We start from the raw sequence: 19147 nt of genomic DNA, 5'->3' as shown, positions 1-19147 counted from the left end.
AAACTCAATTATCAGCATTCTACAAGTCGATGCCTTCTAAAGTAGTCCATGTGGGGGAAACTCAATTTGATAACATTCTAACAACCATGGAGATTTCCTCTTCCTGGCTCGGCTCAATAATTGTACCAATTCATAAAAAGGGCTCATCCGCGGAGCGGCCGCGGAGTCAGGGCGCAGAGTCTTAGGGTTACAGACTCAGAAGAACTTTACTGCTGTTCCAGTCCTCTTTCTACATCTTTTGGGAGAGGAAGTTAAAAGCTCCCATTATCCGCGGAGCGGCCGCGGAGTCAGGTCGCAGAGTCTTAGGGTCTTTGGGCTCTTGGGGCGACCCTGCGACCCTGCCGGGCCACTCTTGTTTCTTGAACGTGCCCTGTGACAGAAGTGCGCATACACGTGTGCCCGAGCGCTGACAGCTCACTGGATAGAGGTACTACCTTTGCTCCCTGCCCAACATCATGAGTCAGAAGAAAAATGGTGGCGAACTGAAGAAGTCACCCCTGTCACCTACTGTACCCAGACCCAGAACACGATTGAGAGGGAAAACAGAACTGAGTATGCATTCGGTCATACCATCCAGTAAGAATCGACCATCTCCCAAGCCTTTGCCACAGCAGCAAAAGAAAAAAACTCGATCCAACAAATACATCGTACTAAGAGTAATGTTGACATTACGGCGCGAGAAAAAAAGGTAAGAAACCTGAATGCTACTATTGCAGTTTTTGACCCACCTCCACACAGTAGGCATATGGAGTCAGAAAACACAAGCATCTTACAACCCCCAGCCAACAGCGGACTGGAATTGACCTCGCACTCCCCCTCCCCGCCCCACCACCCCTGCGCAGAGCCGGCGACCCCCCCCCTCCGAGCACTCCCCTACCTGGCCGCTGTCGTGGGTCTCCCTGCGTGGCTGCGATGCTCGGCGGCCCTGGCTGCCGGGGGGGGCGGGGCGTGGTCCCCGCGGTGTTCCGGCGAGGAGCACGGTGGAGGCCGGGTGGTGGTGGCTGCGCCCCTGGTCGCTCGACCCCCCTGGCCGCTGGGCTTCCTGTTGGGGGGGGGGGAGAAAGGAGAGAGGAGGGACCACAGGGACGCGGACGACTGGCTGCGCCCTGGTGCCGTGGCGTTGCTCTCCCCGAGTGGCGAGGTTCAGACTCTTGCATCGAGCGGTCCCTTGAGCGTGGAGGCTCTGCCGACGCTGCCCCCTGGTGTTGTCGATGAGGAGTGGCTTACTCCTGCTGCAGTGCTAAAGCAGGATAAAGAACTGCAGACGCTTCCCCAAGATGAGAAAGTGAAATTTGAAGTAGAGGTCCCTTTGGAACCCATCAATGGAACGAGAAACCAAGACAAAACTGAGAAACACCTAACACAGCAGTCCTCGAATGAAATTTCAACCCAAAGGAAAGCGAAGGCAACCCGCGCAAGAGCACTATGGGTTCAAGTACAGGAGAAAAACATGGGAAAAACCCCCCATACACATGAAATTGACCAACAAAAATCTTTCAGAGCTGCGCGCCTGTCAATGGACATGATGGAATTAAATTCACTAATGACATTACATGACTTATCAGCTGAACAAGATCCCAATTACAAAAATTCAACTACGAAAAGAACATGCCATACATCAACCCCGGTGCAAAAACAGACAGAGGCGCACTCTTTCTTTCCCTGGAAAGACAATCCATTAGAATGTCATGATAAGACACACGAGGTAACAAAGGACAGACACCGGCCATTGAAGGTAGAACAGCAACCTCTCATAGACCCCGGTACATCTGATTATAGAATGGCAGAACAACAGACAGAGACCCTGAATATGGCCCGTCTACCAACAACAATGATGGAACTACAAAATCTTTTGATTACAACAACATCACAGTCACTGATTCCATTCCTGAAATTACATGAGTCAAATGTCGATGCAATAAAAGATCAAGCCACTCTGATCGCGCTGATGCATACTAAGCAGATTCATATTGAGAACTTCATCTGCCAAATACAACAACGTTTGAACACCGAAGCTGAAACAAGCCATATGTGGCAAAACAGACTGGCCGAAATTGCCAGTGCAGATCGAATGGAACGAATACAAGGGAACTCTGCTATCATGTTACTTATGAATGAGATGACAAAGATAATGGCAAAATTAACAGAACTGTGTGCCCCACAGATGAAAATAGAACAAAATGTCCAGATACAACAAGAAGTACAATCAGAGAATACAAATGCCAAGATATCACCTCGGCGAGAGATAAATCATTCCAAATCTGAGATATTACCTTCTCAAAGATCAGATCTCTTACCCTTCGACCTGTTCCTTAAGCCGGATGGCAGAAGAAATATAAAAGGAAAGGCCTCTAATGAAGGGAAAAATAAGAAACGACAAACAGGATCCCTTGCGTTCTTAAGAAATCTGACCACACCCACGCCCCAGGAAGGGCTACTGGCACCGCAAACCCACATGCAGAAATTAGGCAACCAAAATATACAGGTTAATACCCAAAGAAATAGACAAACAAAAAAGACAGAGACGCCTCCACTGACACGAAGAGAATTACAACAAGAGGAGGCAAAAGATGAAGTTGAACTACTAGATCTATCCACTTACCCGGATGGTAAATCCATAGAGATCTCATCTATAAACCAAGAACAGAACATCAAAGACATGATCCTTCTAGATCAATACCCTAATTCCAACTTGACGGCTAATCGCCGATTAGAGCTTACTTGTACTGATATATCGGATGAAGAATTTGAAAGTTTCCATACCATTGAAAAATCAAAAACAAAGGAAAAAAAAAAATGTCGACTCGCTGACCAGAAACCAATAAGAGAACAAATAAATGAATCGATACTAGACACCCATTGTCAGTCGACTTATGACGACAAGAGTTTTGCTTACCCATTGTTAAAAACACCCATATTTGTCGATCCCTTAAAACGACAAGAGAATTACGTAATTACAATGACACATATACGACCAGTAAAGCCTGCAGTGATATTAAACCGCACTAACACTCTACGTGTTATCCAGGCTATTCCAGAATTGAAGCACATCAATACGAAAGACATATACCTGGTCAAATTCACTGATGATCAGAAACTTGATACAGTTGAAATACAGCTTACGACTCAAACAACTATGCAAGAAATCCTGCAAGCCGACATCCAACTACAATATATTGGCTTCAAATGTATCAAGATGAAGGAGACGAACAAAAGACCAAGGTCTGATGCCACGAAGTACAATAAAAATGATCTGATGCCACTTAGCCGAAAATATGAAAAAGCAGATATGTACCTTGCTTCAATAACAATCAACGATGCATCATCAACAATCACGTCAGATAGCGGGGAAGACGAAATTCAAACAAATCAAAGACTTTCTACTTCTAGATATATCAGAAGAGAATACACATTTCAATCAAAAGAAAATGAAAGTAGCTTATCTGTGTCCTCATGACAATGAGTGGAGAAACGGAGAGTACAGACCCTACTGACCTCTTGGAATACCAGAGGTCATGGTCATTTATTCCACCAAACCCATCCTAAACTACAACAAGCGCACATAATCTGTCTTCAAGAGACATGGTTGTCGCATCCTCCCACGTGCGAAGGATATAATATTTTTACTAATCCAGCCATTATACAACAAAAGGGAAGACCGTCGTCAGGGCAGATTATGATGATAAAAATTAACTCCTTTTTGACTCCGGTGGAAGCAACAAATCTGAACCCATGGATCCAATATGTGGTGGTACGACAACAAAACAAACCCGCTTGCAATCAGTCACGCTGGATGGTCATATTTAATATATACTGGAACCCCATAGCGACTGACGAAACGGTATATCTAGATGCACTCTTAACAGCTCTTGATAAACTTGTCACAAAGTTTCCATCAATTGACATAATATGTGAAGACTTAAACATACATATTTTTGATAAAATTGGAAATTATAAAGAAAAGAACGCTCTGTCCTCGAGAGCTAACGCGTGGATGAAAGAAATGAAAACAAGAAACCTGATCCTGATGGGTAGCTATCAGAATGCGGACCTACAACTTATTCCAACGTGGTCACAAGGTACATCGGAAGCAGCTCTGGACTATATGTATACCTCTGAGAATATTGCGAACGCAGTGACGAAAACAGAGATCACAGAGAATAACAACAGTGATCATCGCATGATATCAATGACATGGCAAAGGCAGAACCTAGATAAAGAGCTACTTATTCTGCCTGAGATGGAACTGAATGCGAAAACTACAAGACTGAGATTGAAAACCACTGACGTATTGGGAATAAACCAGAATTTTAGGGAAACAGGGAAAAAAGATGCAGAGAAAATAAATTATGAATGGCTATTTGAGCCATATTATCAACCCCAAAAAGAGCGGAAAAAACATTTGCCTCATATCCATACATACGATCCTATGATTGCAATGAAAAAAAGAGAGGTACGAAAACTATGTAGAAAACTAAAAAAGCAAAGAACTAGAGAATCATATTCTACAATTAATAATGCCAAACAAAAATATAAGAATTGGTTAAAATCCCACAAAAGTCAAATGTTGCAACAAGATTCAGAGCAAATGCTAGCATGTCTGAACAATCGCAATACGAGTGATTTATGGAGTCTGTTAAACCCCACACAAGGCGTCCAACATCGAAGGATACAAAATGTGACTAAAGCACGTTGGATAGAACATATTTCCGCTGTATATAAGAAGGACGCCCCTGAATCCGAAATCCAACAGAAAATGAATAAATGGGAAATTACCACTACCAGACAACAAATCTTACACATAATCACGAAATTGAATAAGTCAAGAGCTCCCGGCCCAGACGGCCTTACAAATGCTCTAATCAAAGCTGATCCAGAGATATGGGCGGACATGTTATTACAAATCATCAAATTGATTAACCAACTACACCAAATTCCTGCAACTTGGAAACTAGCGGTTCTGATCCCTATCTTTAAGCAAGGAGATAAAGAGAACCCAATAAACTATAGGCCCATTGCATTATTAGACCCGTTGGGCAAAATTTTCGCTACTATCCTACTAAGGTCACTAACGGCTTGGGCCACAGAAAACAAACGTATTGCTACTCGAAAAACGGGCTTTGTTTGCGCAGTTGGTACCAACATCAACCTATTTCTGCTGAACCTTTTAAAACATGAAGCAATGTGTTCCAAGCAACAGGTCTGGATAGCATTAGTAGATTTACACCTTGCGTTTGATTGTGTGAATCGCCAATTGCTATGGAACAAACTGGAAAAGTGGAACTGCCCCCCCACATATTACAACCAATAAAGCTGCTCTATTCTTCAACAAAAATACGAGTAAGACTAACTGAGGAGGGGCAAATGACCGCGTACATTGAAACCTGGAATGGTTTGAAACAGGGCTGTCCACTGGCAGCCACACTTTTCAATTTGTTCACATCAGATCTCCCATGTGAAATGATCTCGGACAGAATATTTCCACCGAAAATTAACTCAATAAAGATACCGATAATGATGTACGCGGATGACATCATATTATTGGATAAAACACCGAAAGGTCTACAAGAGAGTCTCCGAATGCTGGTAGACTATATGGAAAGAAATGAGTTGAAAATAAATATAGCAAAAACCAAAATCATGACTATTATGAAATCGAAACCAAACAAAAAGAAACCAGTGATACACATTAACTCCTCCATTATTGACATTGTAACATCGTATAAATATCTGGGCATATTGATTAGTCAAACAATGGAAGAAAAAGAATGGGAGATACAGATAAAAAAAAAGTAATGGCTCTGGCGAGACCACGATATATACTCCACGAAAAATATGGCAAATTTTCATACCAACCGATCATTGCATTCTATAGGAGTAAAGTTATCCCTATCCTGACATATGGAAGTGAAACACTTATTAAACTGTCGGAAAAGATATGGCCAATTTTGGAAGCGACGTTTTGGCGGAAAATAATGAGGTTGCCCAAATCATTCCCGATAACCCGTATCCGAGCAGAAATCGCAGTGCAATCACTGGCATCGGTGGTACTTTAGAAAAAATTTGACCTGTATCGGAAAATAACTTGGGAACAAACAATCCCGGCGTTAGAAATTTTCATATCAAATCCCGATGCGATAAACGCTAGGGCCCTGTCTAAATGGAAACAACAAATACTAATAGCATTAGGAAATGAAGATATAACAGAAGAAATGCTACAAACGAGGCCCCAACATGCCAAGAAACGACTAATGTACCAAGATTGGCTAAGCACTAATGAATGTATAACTCGATACAAAGAAAATATAGCAAGTAAAGCAGAAATTAGAGCGATCAAACGACCTCCCACCGTACCTGGTGATATTCCCGGACAAAGAAATAAGAATGTTTTTTATGAAATTCCGGTTGAGAAAGACTAGTAAGAACTAAACAGCAAGTGAATAAAGAAATTTCTTGTCGGATATGCAAAAATCAGGACGAGACAGAAAGTTTGTATCACCTTATGATGATATGCCCCGCCCTCAGAAAAGAAAGAACTATATGCAGATCTTATTTTGAGTCTACACAAAAGAAGATGAGCGCTGATCAAAGATGGGCCTGGATATTGTCAGGGTCTGAGAAACGAATGATTTATATAATCTTTCATTTTTGGAAGAAGATCATTGAAAGAATTGAAAACGTGAATTGACTAAAATGAATTACTAAAACATAACAACTGTGATAAGATAAAATGAAAAGTTTAAATTTAAACTGAAACATTTTTAAATAAAAACAAAACAAAAAAAAAGGCTCAAGGGACCACCCAGCAAATTATTGGCCTATCGCTTTGATAGACGCTGTGGCCAAAGTGTTTGCAATTTTGTTACTTTGGGAACTTCATGTTCATCTGGAAAAAAATAACATCCTTTCCCGCTTCCAAATTGGTTTTCGGGCACAGATGGGAACAGCTTTAAATGCAATGATTATGGCACACTTGCTTGCTAAAACAAAGATTCCCGATGCGGGGCCCTTGTATTTGGCCTCCATAGATCTGACATCTGCCTTTGACTGTATGGTGCGGGGACTGTTATGGCAAAAAATGCATATGATGGGTATTCCATCGCACATCATCTTCTTAATAGCTAAATTGCATTCAGAAACCGTATACTATATCAGAGTAAACCAGGCTGGTGCAACCACTAATACCATCTCCAATGGGGTGGGGGTTAAGCAATTCGGCAACCTGGCGGCCACACTGTTTAATTTGTATTTATGTGGCATCAATGATTGTTGGGCGCAACAGATCAGCTACCCTGCAAAACTTGGCCATCTAAAAATACAGTGGCTTGCGTTTGCTGACGATATTGTAATTTTTAACCGCACACCAAAAGGATTGCAAAAAAAGCTGTCACAATTTGCTGAATATTGCTCCTTCCATAATTTATCATTCAATGCAGGAAAATCTTATATATTCATCTTTAAGAATCTTAAGAAACGTCTTTGCTCGTGGAAGTCGACCATCGGCAGCACCCCGATTCCTAGGGCAACCGCCATTAGATATTTAGGTTATACAATATCTGATTCCAATGCAAACTCAAGGGGACCAACAATGTCAATTCATAGCCTCTCAAATGGTACACCCATAACAGGGAGTGGTACCAATGGAGCCTGAATTGCTCTACCACTTTTTCCAGAGATCTGGCAAGTGGCACAACTCCTGCAGTGACTTTCTATCTAGACCCCTACTTGGGCCAGTAGAAGTGCATGGATAACCTCTCCTTAGCCTTCTTGATGCCAAGATGACCTGCAAGGGGGACCTCATGCGCCAACTGCAGGAGGAAGGATGTCACTTGAAGGGGGACCACCAATCTCCTATGGTCTCCTTCAGTGGACTCTGTGGGCTCACTATACAGGAGCCCCCCTTCCCAATACATTCTATGTTTCCCAGGAGGTTCACCCTCAAGAGGGGAACAGGCCCGACTCCCATGGCCTAGCAAAGATAGGCACTCATGTTGGCCTTTACTAAACTTGACCCTATCAGGGTCCCCGTCAGCTAGCAAGCTCTGCAGTTTAGGATAGTCATGGGGTTGAGAATTTCATGCAGGCTCTCTTCCACGTCAGGTTTCGGGGATTGGCCAACTTCCTCAACCTCAGTGGTAGCTAAGTTGGGGGGAATATTCTCCCCCCTTTTTAATTTTTTTACATTTAATTTATCTAATATGTTACATATGTATACAAAATTGCAACTTTTCAACACATGAGAAGACTAAATCCAAGTAAATAAACAAAAAAGGTAAATAAAAAGGACAATCTCCCCAGAAGTTCCTCATCGCCCCACTGGGCTAGATCACAGTGATCACATCCCCTCTTAATGTATTTAAAGATCATTTAGAATCAACACCATCTTCCTGCACATAATCGTGAAGTAGATGATGCAGGATTAATTATTACTATTCAAGAGCAGTGGCCACATCCCCTCATTTAGAGCATCAGGCTAAATTCCAGCAGCTTTATAGGCAACCATCCGAAATGCTGCTACTGCTTCACAACTCATTAGCAAGTGTTTAGCAGTTTCAAGTTGGAGATTTCCACATAGACTACAGTAGTGAAGAAACTGTGGAGTGTTGGACCAAGCTATAAGAATTTGAAGGTTTTTAACTGCATACATTTTTATTCTAAGGTAATCCCAAACCAGGGAAATTACCCACAGCGGATGGATATATTGCTTATGTTTGTTGATTTATTTAGAACGTACCGGGAATCCGCAGGCATCTGGGCGCCAAAGGACACATTGGACACACATATAGAACAGGACTCAAAGTTCAATTTAGGTGATAATAATCACCTCGGGTATCAATAATCCTTGTTTATCTGAATAGGGTGGTCTTCAACGCACTTCAGAAAGTGTTGTTGTTCTTCTCTAGTCATAAACTCAGAGGTAGGGAATTCCATGTCTGAGTGGCCGGAGTGGGAAAGACCCTTCCTACGCAATCAACCCTTTTGAATTTGTGGGAGTTGAGGAGTCCCAAATCGATGGCGCGTAATGTGTTTCTGGGAATGTATAGTAGATGCAGGAATTCAGGTAGTCGGTGCATTTCCATACAGGCATTTATGCACAATGGATGCAGTTTTGTGCTGAATTCGGTCCACAATAGGTAGCCAGTGACTGTCTGCCAGATGAAATATGCTCACGCTGGGGGATGCTCTTAATACGAACGGCATTGTGCTGCAGAGTTGAAGTTTTCGTATGCACTTTTTGTTGGCACCCAATAATAGTGCATTACAATAATCCAGGCGTGATAAGATAATGGCTCGGGCAATGGAGGCACAGTTGACCTCTGAAACGTAAAGTTAGATATTCTTTAAATGTGTTAGGTGGTAGTGGCAGTTCCTTGAGATGTAGTTGGTTTGGGTTTCTCCGCCTAGAAAAGAGTCAAGAAACCCCCCAGCGTTTTTACTTTGCTAACCACAGGAATGGAACAATCCTTCACGTAAAAACTAGCGTATTCCTTCCTTAATTTGGCCCTGGCTGCCGTGTTTCCAAACAAGAGTAACTTGGTTTTTGCTCCGTTAAGGCATGGCCATTTGGTTAGTCGTCCACTGTTCAATGGTGTTATAGATGGTGTTAAGGTTCAGAACATCCTGATCATACAGGCTGGATAACGTTCTCGTGACAAAATAAAATCGTGCAATAGAACACGGTCACTCTTAGTACTGATCTTCAGTATCTGCTGGCCACAATGGTGTTCAAATATGTTAGTTCTCATAATGGTTTTATGACGATGGAAGCTGGAGTCCGGGAGCCCGGGTGAAAACTGAAGGTGAGCGTGAGGCGGGCAGGCTCTAGGGCGTGTCTGGGTAGTAAGGCGCTGAGGGCAGACTGCACCCCGCCTAGTCCCCGGTGCGAGGCGGCCTCCACCTTCAATCGCTGTAGCCCCCCCCCTGCAGCTTTTCACTGCAACCAGTGTGGATCTTCTAGAGAGGCGAGGGGAGCTGAGAGTGGTTAAACGTGGCTGTCTGGGACCCCCATGCTAGCTTTGTAGAGTGCCTTTGGAGATTGTGTTGCGCTTGATATCATATAAACTCCCGGTGAGTCAGACTACATACATTTCACCAGTATTGTCTCACGGTCAGGGCTTTGCAGCGGTAAGGAGGGAAAAGCATGTACCGGTGCTTTTAAGGGGGGAAAACTTCTCCCGCTGCCTTTGCTTTGCTCCTCAACCGGCTCTTCTAATGACCTGTCCATTCTACCGGCTAATCTAATCACGGATATTTTGAAGCCTCCCCCATGGACAAGTGGTTTGCGGATAGCAGCGCGGCTATCTCTGTGCAAGGCACGTCTGAATTAGTGTCAGAGTCCCAGCTTCTGGCTGAGACGCATTTGAATCAGGTGCCCCTCGCAGATTCTAATGACATGCCATCGTGCCTAGAAACAGCACAACTAGAAACTTTAGCCCCTCCAGAAAGGGCTGAAGGTGGGGAAAGAGCCGCCACGCAACAATAGCCCTCTCAGGCAGAAGCCCTATTGTTTTTGATTGACAACAATAATTCTCTTCTCAATATGGTGATGAATCTCCATCGGAATTTATTGGGTTCTGCTGTACAGAATACTGCTCTAAACTCATCTGTCTCATATGAAAATGTAATTGGGACCCAGATCTCAGCCACCCCAGATTTACAAAGGCTGCTTTCTACTTCTAGCTCATCCAGCAGCTATGATAGTAACAGTGATGGCTGCAGTGCAGTCAGGGTACAATACGGATCGTCTGGGGCATCTAGATCCTCACCTCTTCCAACCAGGCAACACCAACAAGAGGGGCAGATATACGCTTCCCTGGACGTTATTAGTGCATCTTTGGATGCCTTGCTGGTGCTATGCAAATTTTAAATTTTTTTTGTTTTTCTTTTGTTAAAAAGCATTGTTTATAGTTTAACAAACTTTTACAATTTTCATTTTCATTTCATATTCAACATATAAGTTTTACGTACAAGTTTTCATACACATTTTTACAGCAGTAAAATTATGTCAACATCTAAGATAGCAAACAATTCCCCATCGGGAATTCCCTCCATCATCATAAAATATCTACATTAGATGAAGGCACCTTGTAACAGTCACATAAATACAAAAAATGAAATATTGCAATTAAACAGCATGTCTGCGCCTCAAAATTTGCGCTACATCATAGTTTCACCAATTACCAGTCAGATATATGAACTATTTGATTTAGAGTCGTATATAATTCCTTTACAGTATACCTTATGTCGCTTTTGTGTGATTGGTCCCACAACCAGTTAGTCCCAAGGAGACAAAAACCCTTTAATTTGACAAAAGGATCCCAATCAGCATTATCAACGGGGATACAACTTGCTCTAGATTTTATAAGTTTTTTCTCTAATTCAATGTTTAGAATAGTCAAAAATCTCATAAACCGTAAAATGGCTTTAGTGGAGGTGCCCCACATACATGCGAGCCAAAGCCATTCTCTTGTGGCACCCACGGTTCCCACTGTTTCAATTCCAAATATTTCTTTGTTCTGTTTGAAAGTATGTACAATCAGTAACCAAATGCTTTAGGGACTGCTGTGTACTGAGCTCTTTACAGAATCTACAACCGTCACCATGGCAAGGGACCGAATATGTTGACCAGTTTTTTGTTCCGTCTAATGTTAATAATTGGTTCAATTTAAACGTCATGTATAAATCCCTTGCTTTAGGACAAGGAAATTGCGACAGATACGGCTTATGCGGTAGGCGGTTGGTTGAAAATTTAGCCGCTTCTTTGTATATTTTAAATTTGTCAATGGTGTTTATTGTTTTGCACCAGTCATGCTCAAATAAACAAAGTTTAACATATGCTTGCCGAAATTCTAAGTCAGCAGGGGTCAAAGCTAGATCAGCCAATAACACAACCATTTTGGTGTAAAATTTTGCAATCGATGGAGGATTGGCAGCATTCAGCATTAACTCCAAATCTTCATACAAGGAATTTTTTGGTGGAAATAGCATTTTCCTAGATTGGATAATTGCTGCCAGTTATAACGGGCAGACAAAGATGTTAAGCCCAATTCTTGCCTTAAGACCACATTAGGCAAGGAATTAGCCAAACACAGCACCCTCTTCCATAGGCGACCTTGTAGTTGGTCCAGAAATTGATCTATATCCGCTAAGCACATGTCGAGTGCATAAAGTATAATCGACTGAACTTTGAGGGCGTAAAACTCAGAGAGGAAGTAGAGAGTACTTGCAATATTTGTTGAATACCTTACGCATTTGGGTACTGAGGATTTTAGCTTTTCCGTTAAGCACGTTCCTCCACATTACCCGCCAATATCCTCTGGCAGCAGGTTTGTCTTGATGTTGGTTGACCATGCCGCCAGATAGCCTGAAGCCATCCCACTTAAAACAGTAACTGCCAGGTCAGTTGCTAAAGCATTTTTCACCAAGGTTGGCTTCCCTGAAGAAGTTGAGTCTGACAGAGGCATCAACTTTATATGTACATATAAGCCATGTGGATGGAGTGTGGGGTCCCCTATATGTTTTCGTCAGCTTATCCACAAACACATTGCTTAATTGAGAGATTCAACACAACTCTCAAAAGCATGATTGGAGCTATTTAAGAGCCCCCGAATAGAAAGTGGGATCTCATTTTACCATGCTTACTCATTGCCTATAGAGAGGTCCCTCAAGAGGGGATTGGGCACAGTCCCTTTGAACTTCTCTTTGATCACCCTGTCAGGGGACCACTGGCTATAGTCAAGGAAGGATGGGAGCTCTGCACTCCTCCTGTCACTATTAATGTGCTGGGTTTAAGGAAGATAATGGCCTTACTGATGGCTCAGGCCAATGACAAGTTGGAGGATTGACTGGCATTGGTCAAACATTGGTATGACCAGAAAGCTTCACTTGTGCATTTTCCCCCAGGCCAAAAAGTCCTATTTATTTTATTTATTTGACATTTGTATGGCGCCTATACACAAGTGGTTCCAGGTGCCACAAGACACACATGGGGGTGGGGGGACATTAGGAAAGACAGAATAGTAGTATAGTAGTACAACAATAATAATAGTGATGGTGACAATCCTACCGTGCACGTTTAAAAGAACAAAGGTAAAAAAGTGCAAGCGGTGTGGTGTAGGGGTAGAAATGCAGGATTCGGGGCCCCAGAAGGGATGGACAAGCGCTAGGGGGGGGGGGGCACGAGGGCTAGTGCCAGGGGAAACAAGGGGATAGGGAGGGAAGACCAGTGCAATGAACAAGGTGGACCAGATTCGGGTTAGTCTGGGGAACGGTGCCCGAGGGCAAGTGCTGGTAAAGGATGCTGTGGGGGTAAATGATCAGTGAAAGTCTGGTCCCTGTATGACCCAGTTGAGTGGCAGATGGGTAATTAGCAATGGAGGGGGAAGGGGAAGGAAGAGGAGAATGAGGCCATTCCAGAGGGAGGAGCCTGCCGAGGAAAGGGATCTCTCTCACTCTCTCTGCTTGGAGAAACATCTGACCTGCAGAGAGTTGGAGCTAGGGAACTGAAGAACTCCAGCGGGTATTTGGGGAGAGAAAGCTGGATGTAGATAGGTCCCAGGCCCCAGACTGGCTTGTGGATGATGCAAAGGGTCTGGAATTTGATCTTTGCAGTCAACAGGAGCCAGTAGACAGATTTTAGGGCTGGAGAGATGCAGTCCCTGGGCTTGAGGCCACGGATAAGTCTTGCAGCCCAATTCTGGATTAGTTGAAGGGGGGTGAAGAGAGGAAAGAGGCAGATTGAGGAAGACGCTGTTGCAGTAGTCCAGCCTAGAGAGAACCAGAGTTCTCGAGACGTTGAGCTTCTGGGGGAAGGTGAGGAAAGGGAGAATGCTTCTGAGGAGGTGAGGCTGACAGTAGGAGTTTGCGGCAAGGTCTGTGTTGTGTGCAGAGAAAGAGAGGGAGGAATCAAAGATGACCCCAAGGTTTTTTGCCTCACAGGAGGTTCATGGGAGAGGGACCAAGGAAGGTGGCCAGATAGTGTGGGGGAACAGGGAGCAGGCGTCCCAATAAGAAGGACCTCTGTCTTGCTGGCATTAAGGCAGAGATCATTGGCAGAGCACCACACCTGGATAGCAGTCATGCATCCTGATATGAGAGAGGAAGGAGAGGAGGTAGCAGATGGAAGCTTAAAGGAAAGTTGTGTCATCAGCATAACACTGGAAGTGAGGAGAGTAGGAGGAGGTGAGGTGGGCCAGAGGGGCTAGGTAGATGTTGAAGAGCCATGGCGATACGATAGAGCCCTGAGGGACGCCACTTGTAGGGAGTGAGGTGGTGAAGAGGAAAGGGTCCAATTGCACTTGGGAGGGAAGGTTTGAAAGGAAAGAGGTCAACCACGCCAAATCCCGGTCCGTGATGCCTAGTGTATCATGGAGATGATTTATGAGGATGGAGTGGGGGACCGTGCCAAAGGCAGAAGAAAGATCAAGGAGGAGGGAAAGGGCCAGTGATGAAGGAGTGGGTACAGAGGTTCACCAGGGCAGGGGCAAGAGTGATACAAGTCATTTATAACGCACCTGTACACAAGTGTTTCTAGTGGAGATGTTGTCATGGATGGTTCTGAAAGAGCAGGGGCACCTGTTTGGAGGAGGCGTTCCTAGAGCGGACTACTCTAGAGACCTCATCCGGTGCAATGGGACAGTAGGGGGTTGGGGGCAAGGGAGGCTAGAGAGGAGGTGGGGTAAGGAGGGGAGCCGATGACTGTGAGCGCATGATGTCCTCAGTTTTGTTGGAGAAGTGGGTGGCCAGTGCAGTGCAGAGGGCCTTGGGAGGAAAGTGGAAAGGAGGCGACTGCAGTAGGATTGGCTAGTTCCTTGCAGATTTTGAAGAGTTCAGTCATGTTGTTGGTGACCCCTAGTGATGCGGGCTTGGACACGAGCAAGACGATATTGTCTTTGGAGCAGACGGCAGGTCTGTTTGTCAGAGGATGAGCTTGAGGCCTGCCAGTTCTGTTCAGCAACTTTGCATTTGCGTTTCAAAGGTGCCAAGTCGGAGTCATACCAACAGTTGCATTTGGAGGCAGGTTTCATGCATATCCTCGTGACAGGGGCACGGATGTCCAGAGAGTTGGAGATGGAGAGATGGCGGTTATCCAATGCAGAGTCAATAGGAGAGTCCGAGGTAGAGGAGGTTCTCTCTGAGGACCCTGTGAACGGTGACAGAGCTTGGCATTCGCGGAGCTGCGGGCTTCCGTGGAGGCCTGTTGATTACGAGGGAAATTGGCCCGTCGCTGCCCCATCTAGGCAGCAAAGAAAAGGTAGCAAGAAGGGTTCGGTCGCCGGAGACGAGTACATCGCCAATGAGCGCTATTAAGAGTGGGAGGCACAGGAGAAATAGTGCACACTGGCGCCGGCCCAGCAGGTGAACGAACGCAGCACCACCCGGTCAGTGGAAAGACGTCTGCAGCTGGCGAAATTACTTGAAGGGCTCTACTTCGGGTGTCCCATGCCACACCGGGGGCTCGCAACTCAGGGGCAGAAGAGATCTGCTGCATGGCGCCCCATAAGAGGAGGCATAGTAGAGTTGTAAGATCACTGGGAGAGCAAAGAAGCTCTTTCATTGGTGTTGTGCTGGAAGAGGTGATAATGGAGGACCAGCCATGGACATTAATAAGTGCCCAAGTAAGTGTTTCAGTACCATGGCAGCCCAGAGGATAGCGCTGGAGGCGGAAAGCCTGTGGAGGCTTAACTCCATTGCTCCACCAGTCACAGGAAGCTCCCCTGTTGCGGTTAAGGGCACAAGAAAAGGTATTCGCCACACCAGCACTGCTACTACACAGCAGATGCCGCCTAATCACTGCAGTTGAAGTCACAGTGTGATGGTTTAACTAGGGGAGGAATGCTGTTGAAGTCCTCACACTCCCAGAATCTTTGAGCACCTACAAAGGCCTGAGGTAAAGGACAAGATGACCCACCTTACGTTGCAAAGCAGTTACCGAGACGACAGAGGCGTAGCAAAGGACACTCCCGAAAACAGCAGGTGCCAGAACCCATTAGTGTAGTGAGGGGCTGAAGTTTAGTGTTCTGTTCTGATGAGCCGGAGCGGTTGTTGGTGTGCACCTTAAAAGGCACGGCCCACGAAAAGACAGTGGTCCCCAGCGTTGCATGCCTGAAATCAAGGGTAGAATATTGAACAGTAGTGTGCTCATGAAGGAGCCATAGTCTAGTGAACCAGCAGTCCATAGTTTACATACTCCCCTTGTCACTACAGCAGCCAAGCTAGACCCCGGCACAAGAACAGCCTTGCAGTCGTTCCATTGGGAAGTCCCTGCGTTGGAAAGTCTCTGCGATGGAAAGTCAACCTCAGGCGGGGGGGGCCTAACATTCCCCGAGAGGACCATGAGGCTGCAACCAAGGCGGACGTCTGCCTACTGCTGAATGAGATCAGGTCCACGAAGAACACCATCTCAGTGACCGTAGCGGCTATCCAGACGAGTGTGGATAAACTAGAAGCAGTAGAAAATAATCAGCAATCAGCAGCCGTAGCTCATTTGAAAGTGGAAAGTCGCTTGCTCAATCTTGAACAAAAGGAAGCGGTCCTGTCAACAGATTGAAGACCTTGAAAATGGGGAAAGACGCCCTAATATGGGCTTGAAGGAAATGCCCGGAGAAACACCACAATCTGCAGAGCGGCAAGTCAAGGCACTCGTCAACTCATTCTTTTTTTTTTATAACACATTTTATTAGTTTAGCAAGTGCATACAACATACCGGTGAGGTTAGCACAAGGCGATTCTCTCAATAGTGCGTACAGTCATATTGCAGCCGGGGCCTTGTCCAGGGAAAAATGGAAGAGGGAAAAGAGATAAGAAAAACAAAAAAGGGGGGGCAAGGGGGATGAGAGGCAATAGGACTCAATGATTGGCCATCCATTCACCTCAGACTTTTTGGAATTTGCGAGGGTACCCTCTCGCTGTGTAGATTCGCCTCTCCAAGGAAGCACACCTAGTGACTTCATTAGACCATCAAGTTAGGCTCAATGTGGCGTCGGACCCCCAATTCATCACAATCACTCATTTGCCCGCCCCCCAGTGCAACTGCCATGAACAATTTTTCATACTTAGTGAAGTTCAACTCTCCCCATACCCCAAGCAATATCAGTTTTGGATCTAGCGGTACTTGGATCCCACCATCCTGGAGATTATACGCGTACAGCCCACCCAGAAAGTCCGCAACACAGTGCACTCCCAAATTATGTGGAAGAAGGTTCCCTATACATGCTTACATCTGGGGCAAGACTCCACAGCTTCCCCCCTCCACTTAGCCAGCGTGGTGCAGGAATAGTAGGATCGGTGCAGTATCTTAAGTTGGATCAGGCGAAGTTTTGCATCTATGCCAATTTCCCGAGGGAACATCAGTACCATCACCCATTCCTCATGCGTCAGCTCATCCACGTCCCATTCCCATTTCCCTCTCAGTGTAGTAAGTTCTTGAGTGCCAAAAGAGTTAAGAACCTGGTACAACGTAGAGGTAACCCTGGAGGGGATGCACTCAACGAGGGTGTTGACTTCCAAAGGGGAGTAAGGCGGGCCCTCTCACAAGTCCGAAAATTGAGCGTTCAGAGCATGTGTGAGTTGTATGTACCCAAAGTGATCCCTAGGCCTCAGACTGAAGCGCTCTTTAAGGCTGTTAAACTCAAACACGCATCCCCTTTGAATCACCTGATCCAGTGTGTGTATCCCATGCCTTTTCCAGTTCCCCAAGAGCCCCATCTTTTAAATTTCAGGGAGATGCGAATTGTGCCATAGGGGTTGGGCCAGTGTAGGCCTAGAGCCCCAGCCGATGTGTTTATGTGCTTCCTCCCATACATAACGAACATGCAGTGACATGCGTGGGATTTCAGCCAGTTCATCCCGGGGGGCGTAAAGGACCTGTACGGGGGATCTTGGGTGCATAACCGAAAGCTCTCTGTTGACATGGGGGAGTTTAGTCTCCCCATGTAGCCAATAATTTACCGCCGCTGTCTGTGCCGCTAGATAATACGTGCAAACACATGGTAGCCCTATTCCCCCCCCGTCCCAAATAGACAGTTGCAGTGTTTTAAGAGCAATTCTGGGTTGTTTCCCCTTCCAAAGAAGAGCCCTTATATGTCTGTCTATGGTTGTAAAGGTATCCAGGGGAATGGGCAATGGGGCGCACTGTAGGACATACAACAGCCTTGAAAGTGATATCATTTTAAATAGAGCGTCCCTGCCCATTAGAGACAGTGGTAAAGATTCCCAATGGGGAATGTCTATGGCAAGCCTGTCTAAGACCGGCTGCTGGTTCAATTGGAGAAATTCCTCTAGTGAGGGGCTGATTTGTATACCCAGATATTTAAAACCACGGATGGAAAGCGGGTATGGACAGGGATCAGGAATCGCATCCGCTCAGCCCTGAATCAGGAAGAACACTGTTTTTTGGGTATTAACCTTAAGGCCAGAGTATTGTTGGTATTCCGCAAGGATTTGAGCCACCACCGGGCATGAGGACATCGGGTTACTAAGGTAAATAAGGAGATCATCAGCGTTTAATGAAACCAGGTCTTCCCCACCCCCGGCCCAGACAAATCCTGACCAATGTTTGTCCTCGCGGAGCCTAATCGCAAGTGGTTCTATTGCGAGGAGGAACAACAGGGGAGAGAAGGGACAACCCTGTCTGGTCCCACGCCTCAGTGGAAATGCTTAAGACAGTCTACCTTTCACCCAAACCCTTGCGACGGGAGATTCGTATAGAAGCTTGGCCCACGAGATAAAGCCCTGTCCGAAATTAATTCGCTCTAAGATGTCCCACAGAGCGTCCCATCCAACCGAATTAAATGCTTTCTCAAAATCAACCGCAAGCAGGGCTAGCGATTCTGGTATGTCATGGGCACCATCCAGAGCGAGCTGGAGTCGACGTAAATTCATGCGGGTGGACTTATTGGGCATGAATCCGCACTGGTCGGGGTGGACCAGGGACTCTATCACTCCTAGTAACCTGTTGGCTAGGGCCCGGGCCAAGATTTTAGCTTCCCCATTTATAAGTGAGATGGGCCGATATGAGGCACACTGCTCAGGAGGTCGACCCGGCTTAGGCAATACCACTATGCAAGACTCCTTAAGGTCCGGAGGGAGGACGCCCAAGTCTCTGCACCGGAGGAACATGCGATGTATGTCTGGGATTAGTGAACCA

General features: G+C 45.4%; 1 protein-coding gene across 2 annotated transcripts in view; it reads left to right on the top strand.

Annotated features, from left to right (window-relative positions):
* UBE4B (ubiquitination factor E4B) overlaps positions 1–19147 on the top strand; it is a 2401822-nt gene that overhangs the window by 714127 nt on the left and 1668548 nt on the right. The window lies entirely within an intron of this gene.

Source organism: Ambystoma mexicanum, chromosome 8 (assembly GCF_040938575.1).
Source record: "Ambystoma mexicanum isolate Mex_15411 chromosome 8, UKY_AmexF1_1, whole genome shotgun sequence".
Lineage (NCBI taxonomy): Eukaryota > Metazoa > Chordata > Amphibia > Caudata > Ambystomatidae > Ambystoma > Ambystoma mexicanum.
The sequence above is the reverse complement of the archived record's forward strand: the minus strand, read 5'-3'. Positions and strand labels throughout refer to the sequence as shown.